This window comes from Oryctolagus cuniculus, chromosome 17 (genome assembly GCF_964237555.1).
Source record: "Oryctolagus cuniculus chromosome 17, mOryCun1.1, whole genome shotgun sequence".
Classification (NCBI taxonomy): Eukaryota; Metazoa; Chordata; class Mammalia; order Lagomorpha; family Leporidae; genus Oryctolagus; species Oryctolagus cuniculus.
In genome coordinates, this window is record NC_091448.1 from 56,292,045 (window position 1) to 56,303,584 (window position 11,540).

General features: G+C 48.9%; 1 long non-coding RNA gene across 1 annotated transcript; it reads right to left on the reverse strand.

Moving 5' to 3' along the window:
* Positions 1–6,811: 6,811 nt before the first annotated feature.
* On the reverse strand, positions 6,812–11,293 carry LOC138846354 (uncharacterized). The gene is made up of 3 exons (XR_011383836.1): positions 11,140–11,293; positions 7,315–7,373; positions 6,812–7,214 (listed from the first exon to the last, which is right to left on the reverse strand). It is a non-coding gene; the product is annotated as an uncharacterized lncRNA (long non-coding RNA).
* Positions 11,294–11,540: the final 247 nt, after the last annotated feature.

The window sequence follows — 11,540 nt, forward strand, 5'->3', positions numbered from 1 at the left end:
GCTCATTCCCCAAATGCCCACAACAACTAGCGCTCGGTCAGGCCAAATCCAGGAGCCAGGAGCTGACCCCAGGTCTCTCATGTGGATGGAAGCTCTTTTGACATCACCTGCTGTTTCCAGGGAATGCATTTGCAGGAAGCTGGAACTGGAGCAGAGCCAGGATTTGGAATGCAGGTACTCTGATGTGGGAAGTGAGTATCCCAACCTGGGATCTTTCTGTTTTTGCTTTTTAAGTGTTTGTTTTTTTTTTTGAAAGGGAGGGAGGGGGAGATATTAGATAGATAGATAGATAGATAGGTAAATAGATAGATAGAGGTCTTCCATCCATTTCTCCCTAAATGGCTGCACAGTCAAGGCTGGGCCAGGCTGAAGCCAGAAGCCCCATCCAGGTCTCCCATGGGTGGATTGTGGCCAAGGACTTGGGCCATCTTCTGCTGCCTTCTCAGGCACATTAGCAGGGAGCTGGATCAGAAGGCGAGCAGGTAGCACTCGAACGGTTACTCTGAAAAGGAGATGCTGGCATTGCAGGTGGTGGATTCATCTGCTGTGGCACACGTGGGCCCCTGCCTCAAAGGCCCTGAACCTTCCAAGCTCCTGTCACTGAAGACTGCCCTCCACCCTCACCCCGACTGCGTGTGCCTGGTCTCCATGATGGATCCTGCTCACCTGCCCTCCAGGACTGCAGACAATGTCTTAGCGCTGATCTTTCTGTAATCCCCAACAGGATACACACCTTGCCCCCTTTGGTTTCTCACCCAAGTGAGCCTTGCATGCCAGGTTTGCCTTAGAGTCCTCTCCTCCCTCCCCTTCCTGATCCACGCGTGTGCTGGGAGCCAACCTCTGCCACGTGCTTGAGGGCTTTATCCCCCAGCTCAGTGCAGGGAATTCCAGTGTAGCCTGCTGTGGGCAGAAAGTCTTCCCAAGGAACCGTGAGGATGCCAACACTTTCCCTCCCGGGCTAGTATGGCATCTGTGTACATCTGTCAAATGACAGAGATCTGTGCTTGTGAAGGGAACCGATAAAACTGTTGGAGAAGCATTTAACATTAGAAAAATCTTCACGCATGAACTTGATTTGGGGACCAGAGTTCAAGCTCCCTCTCCTAATTAACCTTTTATGTTCACATAAATTCATCAGTAAAATATGAGCCCAGTGCATCCCTTGGTAGAACAATACCATGGGCCTTTACCTGAGCTCCGATGAGCCTCCTGCAGTTTCAACTAAGAATGCTCTTCCCAGAAGAGCAAGATCACATGGAGGCTGATGAGAGAGAGCTTTGGGCGGAGTGTTAGGGGGCTGAAGAGGCCGCTTCACCTTTCTGCATTTCAGCTTCCTGCAAAATGAGTGCACTGACAGAGCCCTTCAGGCCTAATGATCCAACTGTAAAAGTAAGATAAAAAAAATTTACAGTGCACTAAATAGGGACTGCTGTGTAGCACAGTCATGTGGGCACCAGTTTGCACCCTGGCTATTCCACTTCTGATCTGGCTCCCTGCTAATGCCTGGGAAGGTGGTGGAAGATGACCCAAATGCTTGGACCCCTGCACTCATGTGGAAGACCAAGAAAAAGCTCCTGGCTCCCGGTTTTGGCCTGGCCAGAGCCTGGCCATTGTGGCCATTTGGAGAGTGGACCAGTAGATAGGAGCTCGCTCTCTCTCTCTCTCTTTCTCTCTCTCCATGTCTCTATAGCACTGTTTCAAATGTAACAAATAAATCTTTTAAAAAATAAAGTGCATTAAACATACTAAATCTATTAATTCTCTATATCCTGATTCAATACATTTAAGCACTTTTGTTGCCAGCAAAAAAATTCCAGTGACTTTCTGTAATAACACTCACTCTACTCAAACCCAGGAGAGAAAGAAAACTATAAACTACCTACATAAAATTAAGAAAAAAAAACCTGTATGATTTTGGAGAACTTAAAATCCTCAATTAAACTAAAAATTCATATTTTCTTTTTCTCTCCCGAACACACAAATAGGTCTCAAAATTTTTCCTTTCATCTGAACACACTGTCCAGAGACATCTTGATCCATCTCACACATGAAGGAATGCAGCCAAAACCTTTTCCTCCCTGTAAGGCAATTCTCTAAATCAAGACCAACTTTTTAATGCTTCAAAGTCAAAGAAGCATTCAGGATGCTGCAAAAAAAAGCTGCTCAAATCTCATGTTGCCCTTCTCATTTGCCATAGTGAGGCAAAGATTTAAAGCTTGGGACAAGTACTATACAACCCTGGGTGCACATGAATAATGCAATTCGAAATAGAGTTTTCTAATCATATTTTCAGTAGATCACAGAAGCGTCCCATAAAATCAACTCTTTGCTTTTGAAAATAAATTAGCTGGCGCCGTGGCTCAGTAGGCTAATCCTCCGCCTTGCAGCGCCGGCACACTGGGTTCTAGTCCCGGTCAGGGCACCAGATTCTGTCCTGATTGCCCCTCTTCTAGGCCAGCTCTCTGCTGTGGCCAGGGAGTGCAGTGGAGGATGGCCCAAGTGCTTGGGCCCTGCACCCCATGGGAGACCAGGAGAAGCACCTGGCTCCTGCCTTCGGATAGGCACGGTGCGCCAGCTGCGGCGGCCATTGGAGGGTGAACCAACGGCAAAAGGAAGACCTTTCTCTCTGTCTCTCTCTCTCACTGTCCACTCTGCCTGTCAAAAAAAGAAAAAGAAAAAGAAAATAAATTATACTATTTAAAATATATGTATACATAGATGAATAAATTGTCCAGAAATGTGGTTAAGTGGTTTGGGACTCACGAGTGTAGGGATGGTTTGGAAGCTGATGGGGCTGATGGGTGGTTGTGCTCCTGGTCTCCATGATGGATCCTGCTCACCTCTCCTCTGGGAACCCCATGCCTTGGCCTGATGTTGCAGACAAGGTCTTAGCCCTGACTTTTCTTCAATCCTCAGCAGGATACACAGCTCACCCCTTTGGTTTCTCCCTCAAGGACACAATGAGTCTCGCATGCCAGGTTTGCCTTAGAGTCCTCTCCTCCCTCCCCTTCCTGATCCACGCGTGTGCTGGGAGCCAACCTCTGTCCCGAGCTTGAGGGCTTTATCCCCCAGCCCAGTGCAGGGAATCCCAGAGTAAACTGCTGTGGGCAGAAAGTCTCCCAAGGAACCGTGAGGATGCCAACACTTTCCCTTCCAGGCTAGTATGGCATCTGTGTACATCTGTCAAAGGATGGAGATTGGTGCTTGTGAAGAAACTAAATCAGGTCATATGAATGGGATAGGCAGGCAAGCCTGGGACTGGAGCAAGAGTGATTTCCCATTGGTGGGGAACTCTCCCATGTGTCTTTGCAGGATACGTCCAGCACTAAACATGTGCATGTCAAATCCTTGCCCCTTCCCAACCCCCAGGAGGGACATGGCAGCCTCACCTTCTCTCTGGTCTTGGGTGCCACAGACTCTGGGCAGTGTTTTGCTCATTTCAGTGGAGTCAACTTTTGGCATAGCCCTTTGCTACGCAGGGGCACAGGAAGGAAAGGAGTGAGATGTCTCTGAGCCTGACCCTGAGACTGTCTTGTCTGCTGGAAGAGAGGGAGAGGGACTTTTCACCTTGAAACCTCCCCTCCTTGCAGACTTGCCAGGGAATGTGCTCTGGCGAGGAAGAATGTGCACAGCTGTGGGGAGGGAGAAGTTCTGATGGCCAGGCCCCAGCTGATGTGGCCCACGGTGAAGACTCGCCTTTGCAGGGAGGTCAAGGAAACCCAGAGAAGATGATGGAAGGGCTGGAGGTGAGAGTGGCGAGAGATACGGAAAGAATGGGGACAAGTTCTCCTTGAAGAGAGATGTCTGAAAGCTGAGAGCTCACGTAGGAGGGCACTTCACAAAGTTCGTAGAAAAATGGAGTTGCAAACGAGATTTATTTTGGTGCAAAAATGTTGGAATCCACGCATGTGAGAGGTCTTCAGAAAAGTTCATGGAAAATGCTTGTTTTGAAAACCTAGGGCAGAGATTTCAACTTTTTTTCTCTTTGCACCAAAATAAGCACATCTTTTAATTTCATTTTCCACAAATTTTGCAAAGTGCCCCCACAATAAGCTGATTTTGAGGAGCATCCTTTGTGTTTCTGGGCCTTGCTGTGAGCATCAGTAAACAGAAGCAGCTTAATTCTATGAAGCAGATTAATTAGATACAGTTACTTTCAGTCCCAAATTTCATGACTCTAGGAAAAAATTTTTTACATGTAGAAAAGATTTCCTTTTGTGCATCAGGAGAAAGTCATGGAGGTTATAAAATCCCACTGTCAGGCCGGCGCCACGGCTCAATAGGCTAATCCTCCGCCTAGCGGCGCCGGCACATGGGGTTCTAGTCCCGGTCGGGGCACTGGATTCTGTCCCGGTTGCCCCTCTTCCAGGCCAGCTCTCTGCTGTGGCCCGGGAGGGCAGTGGAGGATGGCCCAAGTGCTTGGGCCCTGCACCCCATGGGAGACCAGGATAAACACCTGGCTCCTGGCTTCGGATCAGTGTGGTGTGCCGGCCACAGCGTGCTGGCCGTGGCGGCCATTGGAGGGAGAACCAACGGCAAAGGAAGACCTTTTTCTCTCTCTGTCTCTCTCTCTCACTGTCCACTCTGCCTGTAAAAAAAAAAATCCCACTGTCCACCCAGTCATCAGATAGACACCCACCCTGAGCATCTGAGTGTTGAGTGAAGAATGAAGGCCATTTGGTCTGGATGGGTCAGGGTGCACAAGGAGCGTTGAAAGTGGGAGAGAAGAATGCAGAGGAAAAGAGGGGTTCTCACAGGAGGTAGGTGGACACCCCTCTCCCCCAACAAGCTTTTCTAATGTTTAGTTTTTCCCTAGGGACCTTGGTGGCAACCAGTGTGCTGATGCCATGTTGGTATTGTAATGATTCAATGCTGCCACCATCTGATCCTGGCCTCTCCCCCTCCCACCCTTCCTCCTCCATGCTGCATCCCTCCTGGGGGCTCATGCAAGTCAGGAAGACAGGGAACAATGCAATGCTGTTGGCCTCACACTGGCATTATGCGGACAGTCCTAACACTCTTTCCAATTCAGAAACTAGAAGTCCCTTAGTGCTTCCTGCTCCTTCTCACCATTGTGACAGTTTTATAATTTCATCCCAGTTGATCAGTTCATGAGCTGCACTGGTGATATTTGTCCTGGATGAGTCTTTCCCTGATCTTATTCTGTGTTAGTGATCTCCTGACATTTTTAAACATACACCTATGAGCATATGATGGTTTCCAGACGGGTGTAGGAACTTCTGGCTATGTGGCAATAAGGATTTTCTTGGTCAGACTCCTCTTTCTTGGATTACTAGCATGGGGGCCCCACACCCGCAGACAGGCAAAGCACTGATGATATTACACTTTTCTGGCCAACTGGAGAAAAAGGGGGAAGGAAGACCAATGTAGTTCTAGCTCATCATATGACCTTATCCCATCCATAGATTTAAAAAAAAATCCAGAATGTGGGTGGGTGTTTGGCCTAGTGGTTAAGCCATTGCTTGGGGTTCCTGCATCCCATATCAGAGTGCCTGGGTTCAAGTTGTGGCTTGCCTCCCAATTCTAGCTTCCTCCTAATGCACCCCTTGGGAAACAACAGGTGATGGCACAGTAGTTGACTCCCTGCCACCCCCATGGAAGACCTGGATTGAGTTCTGGCTCCTGGCTTAGGCCTGGCTCAGTCTCAGTTGTTAACAGCCATTTGGGAAATGAACCAGTGGATAGGAGCTCTGTCTGTCTCTCTGTCAGTCTGTCTCTGTTTCTCAAAAAAAAAAAAAAAAAAAAAAAATTCAGACTGTGTCCTGCACCAAATACAAGCACCGCATGGAAGGGTTTTGTTCCCCCTCTTAAAACCTCATGAAGGGAAGCTGGGGGTCTTAGAAAGTTGCTCCATCCACAGGCTCTGTTGAGAGTTGTTTGAGATTCCAGTGTCTGATTCCTGGCTCCCTGATTGTCTTTCCTCCTGAGACGATGCCATGCGTTTGCTGGTTTTTTATTTTCCTCTTGTTGGGTGCAGGGGAAGGCTTGCAGTTGGGTTGGGGTCCTGTGCCTAATTCTGACCGATGGGCTGAAGTGCACGAGACTTGTCATTTCCAGACTAGAACACTGGTGAGCAGGAGTGAGGCCTGTACACTTCCTCTGTCCTCTGTGGTCATGACCCTGAGACATCAGATCACAAGATGGCAGAGCTGCCATTAGCCTGCATTTCTGGAGGGCCATGGGTTGCAAAGATTTCCACCAGTCCACTTTGGATGCCTAGCATGAGGGAGGAATCAATCATCATTGGGTGACACCACTGAGATTTTTGAGATTCAAATTACCAGACTAGGCTGGCGCCATGGCTCAACAGGCTAATCCTCCGCCTTGCGGCGCCGGCACACCAGGTTCTAGTCCTGGTCGGGGCAATGGATTCTGTCCCGGTTGCCCCTCTTCCAGGCCAGCTCTCTGCTGTGGCCCGGGAGTGCAGTGGAGGATGGCCCAAGTCCTTGGGCCCTGCACCCCATGGGAGACCAGGATAAGTACCTGGCTCCTGCCTTCGGATCAGCGCGGGGTGCCGGCTGCAGCGCGCCGGCTGCGGCGGCCATTGGAGGGTGAACCAACGGAAGGAAGACCTTTCTCTCTGTCTCTCTCTCACTGTCCACTCTGCCTGTCAAAACAAAAACAAAAACAAAAACAAAACAAATTACCAGACTAAAACCAAGGATAGTACATGTGGTTAGTTTTAAGGTTCTGAAAATAATTTTTTTTCTCATTGAAATGTCACACATTTTCTTTTCTTTCCATTTTAACCTATTTAAATGCATATCCTATGCCAAGAGTAGTAATCGGAGTAGAGAGATAATCTGAATGGAAAAAAAAAAACCAACAGGCATCATGGTTTTTTTTTTTTTAAGATTTTTTAAAAATTTATTTGACAGGTAGAGTTATAGACAGTGAGAGAGAGAGAGACAGAGAAAGGTCTTCCTTCTGTTGGTTCACCGCTGCACCAATCCAAAGCCAGGAGCCAGGTGCCCCCTCCTGGTCTCCCATGCAGATGCAGGGGCCCAAGCACTTGGGCCATCCTTCACTGCCCTCCCAGGCCATAGCAGAGAGCTGGACTGGAAGAGGAGCAACCGGGACTAGAACCGGCGCCCATATGGGATGCTGGCACCGCAGGGGGAGGATTAACCAAGTGCGCCATGGTGCTGGCCCCAGACATCATGTTTTATTGGAGGTTTTCCAAGTTTGATCACCTGTGAGGACATAAATCAGAGTGGAGTGAACGGAGAAGGGCACAGACGTTGGTCAGCTAGAGGTGTGGGGAGTGATGTCTGGGACAGGATGCATTCATACCACCGCGCTGGCATTCCTGGTGTCCGCGATCCTCTTTCCTTTTCTTCTATGCTCTTCCCCTATATAAAGCAGAGAACAATGACTCCCACTTACCCTGTGTCTTCAGGGCACAGAGCAACACACAGGGTCATATTTGGCGAGGATCAGAGGGAGGAGGGGTGGGAGGACTCATTGGCAGATGTGTGACCTAAATTTAGATTTTCAAGGGGCTGTATAAGGGAAAGCCCAATTTCTCTCCAAAACTATACCCTTGGGCCTGGCATTGTGGTGCAGTGGGTTAGGCTGCCGCCTTCAACACTGGCATCACATATGAGTGCCAGTTCTGCTCTGTTTCTTGTCCATTCTCCTGCTAATGCACCTGGGAAAGCAATGGAAGACTAGGATGTAGTTCCAGGCTCCTGGCTGCAGCCTGGTCCAGCCACAGTTTTTGCAGACATTTAGGGAGTAAACCAGTGGATGGAAGATCTCTTTCTGTTACTCTACCTTTCAAATAAATGCATAAATATCAAAATAAAAAAAGTTTTAGATTTTTGCAATATTTCAGGTTAGGGATACTCAGTCTGTACAAGTTGATCAGTTTCTTCCTCATTTTTTCTTGCTTTTTCCCCCTTGTCCATTGCTGGGTATTGATGCTCATTTAACAGTTCATTAATTTACAATCAGCAAGCACCGTGTTTGTGCTTTGCACTGTGCCAGAAGCTGTAAGGGAAAAAGACAAACTAGTTTCCCGTTGCAGTGGGGGTTACGTTCTGATGGATGGATGAGGATGGCCAATCAGTGAGCAATACGGCCAATAACCAGAGTCATCTCAGACAGTGGAATGGGCTCCAGATGGCAGTAGAGGCTGTGGTGGAGAGAAGCTGGGGAGAGTGCTGCTAAAGTGATAGGGGTGCTTCCAGAAGTCTCACCAAGGAGATAATGCTGGAGCTGACAGTCAAAGGACTAGGGCTAGCCTCCCATGGACTGTGTGGGGCAGGGTGTTCAAAGCCGAGAGAAGGTCGCTTGTCCTGCATAAAACAAGGCCAGTGTATGTGGAGGCAGAGACTGACCACAGGAAACTAAGCTGGAGAAATAGGATAATGCAGAGAGAGTGAGATCGTCAGGCTCCCAATTTGCTGGAAGACCATGATCAACTTTCGCCATGGTGACTTGCCAAAGGCTGAGCAGGTCACCCCGGTCACCACTGACCAACCTGTCCCCGTGTTGGGATACTGCGGGGTCCACAAGCTGGTTCCCTCTCACAGCTCCCGCCCTCCCCTCCTGTTTGCTGGCTCTGCTGGGATGACCAAGCATGCAGAGCCCCTGTCCTCACAGAGTGTTCTCCGTCCTGCCCTGCCCAGGGTCCAGAGGAGATGGGCCTTTTCCCTCTTCACGAGGAGCACAGACTGAGGTGTGTCTTGGGCCGGCACGGACGACTTTCCCTGTCTGCACCTCACTTTCTTCAGTAGGATGTCGTGAGGATGGGGTGGTCTCACACACACAGGCAAGGCGGAGTGTGTCACATAGAACAAGCCCATATCCACCCCACTAACAGGAAGTAGTGAGACGAGGAAGAGGACGGATGTTTTGCCATACCCAGTGGCAAAAATAATAAGAGCTCTACATCTGTTTTTTAAAAACCACATAATTGGCCGGCGCCGCAGCTCAATAGGCTAATCCTCCGCCTAGCGGTGCCGGCACACCGGGTTCTAGTCCCGGTCGGGGCACCGGATTCTGTCCCGGTTGCCCCTCTTCCAGGCCAGCTCTCTGCTGTGGCCCCGGAGTGCAGTGGAGGATGGCCCAAGTCCTTGGGCCCTGCACCCCATGGGACACCAGGATAAGCACCTGCTCCTGCCTTTGGATCAACGCGGTGCACCTGCTGCAGTGCGCCGGCCGCAGCGGCCTTTGGAGGGTGAACCAACGGCAAAGGAAGACCGTTCTCTCTGTCTCTCTCTCACTGTCCACTCTGCCTGTAAACAACAACAACACCACATAATTGACTATTTAATACATTAATACCTATTTAATATATATGACTTGATGAGTTGGAGGTTAAGTGTGTGCCTTGAAACCATAGTTGAGACCATAACTGCATTAATGCCATAAACATACCCACCCCTCCCAAAGTTTAATTTTGTTCCTATTCCCATGATTACTATCTTGGGAGTAAGAACCCTGGACAAGATCTAGTTTCAGGCCGGTGCCGCAGCTCACTAGGCTAATCCTCTACCTTTGGTGCTGGCATCCTGGGTTCTAGTCCTGGTTGGGGCGCCAGATTCTGTCCTGGTTGCTCCTCTTCCAGTCCAGCTCTTTGCTGTGGCCCAGGAAGTGCAGTGGAGGATGGCCCAGGTGCTTGGGTCCTGCACCCGCATGGGAGACCAGGAGGAGGCACCTGGCTCCTGGCTTTGGATTGGCACAGTGCGCCGGCAGTAGCGGCCATTTTGGGGGGTGAACCAACGGAAGGAAGACCTTTCTCTCTGTCTCTCTCTCTCACTGTCTAACTGCCTGTCAAAAAAAAAAAAAAAATCTAGTCTCAGCAAATGTTAAGTCGGCCGTACAGTGTTGTTAGCTGGAGCTACTGTGCTGGACATGGTGACTCCATAAGACTCATTTCATCCTGCGTAACTGAAACTCCACCCTTTGGCTATCCCCTCCCCATCTCTTCCACCTCCCAGCCCCGGCCCCCACCATTGTCTCTGCTTCTGAGTTTGTGTATTTTAGATTCCACGTGTAAGTGGAGAATGTGCAAGATTTTTTCTGGGACTGACTTGCTTCACTGAGCACCATGTCTTCTAGGTTCATACGTGTTTTTACCAATAGCAGGATTTCCTTACCTTTTTTAGGCTGAATAATAGTCCACTGAATGTAGATACCACCTTTTTAAAAAATTGATTTATTTTTACTTATTTGTATGCATTTCATAAATACAACATTAGGAACATAGTAATTCTTCCCACCATACTCACCCTCCAACCTACTCTATCACCCCTCATCCTCTTCCCTCTCCTGTTCCTGGTCTTGTTTTTCACTAAGATCTATTTTCATTTAACTTTGTAAACAGAGACTGGCACTGTAGTACAGTGGGTTAATTCTCTGCCTGCAATGCTGGCATCCCATATGGGTGTCGATTCTAGCCTCGGCTGCTCCTCTTCCAATCCAGCTCTCTGCTATGGCCTGGGAGGGCAGTGGAGGATGGCCCAAGTCCTTGGGCTCCTGCACCCACAAGGGAGACCTGGAAGAAGCTCCTGGCTCCTGGCTTTGGTTCAGTGCAGTTCTGGCCATTGTGGCCATTTGGGGAGTGAACCAACAGAAGGAAGACCTTTCTCTCTGTCTCCCCCTCTCGCTGTCTGTAACTCTGTCTCTCATATAAAGAAATAAAATATTTTAAAAAACCTCTTTATATATAGAAGATTAAGTCTAGGTAAAGAGGTAAAGAGTTCAGTGCTTTGTATGAGCAAGAGAAAAAAAAAAAGAAGAAAAAAACAGAATCAAACCAAAAACAACAACAATGAAACAGTTTTACACCACTTTCAAATAATTAATTAATTTGAAAAGTAGAGTGACAGAGGGAGGAACAGAGGGGAAGAGAGAGAGAGAGAGCGAGTGAGCGAGGGAGCTTCTGTATCTGCTGGTTCACTTCCCAGATGGCTGCAATAGCCAGGTCTTGACCAGGTCAGAGTCAAGAGCCAGGAGCTCCATCTGGGTCTCCCATGTAGGTCACACAGGCCCAAGTACTTAGGGCATCATCTGTAGGCTTCCCTGGGCACATTAGCAGGAAACTGGATTGCAAGCACAGAGCAGCAGGGATTCCAGTAAGGGCTGCAGGCATTGCAAGTGGCTGCTTACCTTCTGTCCCACAACACAGCACTCCACCACTGATTCCTCCATCCAAGGATGGTCGTTGAGATTGTGATGTAGGTTGTATCCTGGCTATTGTGAATAATACTGCAATAAACCTGGATGAAATCGAATGGAGAAATAAACAATGCCCAAACCTGAAGACTGGCTGCTGCCCAGCTGGAAAGAAAGCTGAAACCCCCCTGTGGTTATCTTACTCCCAGAATAACTGGCTCCACCTCACTTAACTCTCACAGTTCATCGCCAGCAGCTCCTTATCAGGGGACACAGCAGTTCCTCAAGGCCCTTTCTCTCCATGCAGATTTTCACAAGATCTGGGGTGGGGGATGCTCAGATGTAGCCTGTGCTGAACAAATGAATTCTGTGCTGCGTGTTGCGTTCTGCTTTCT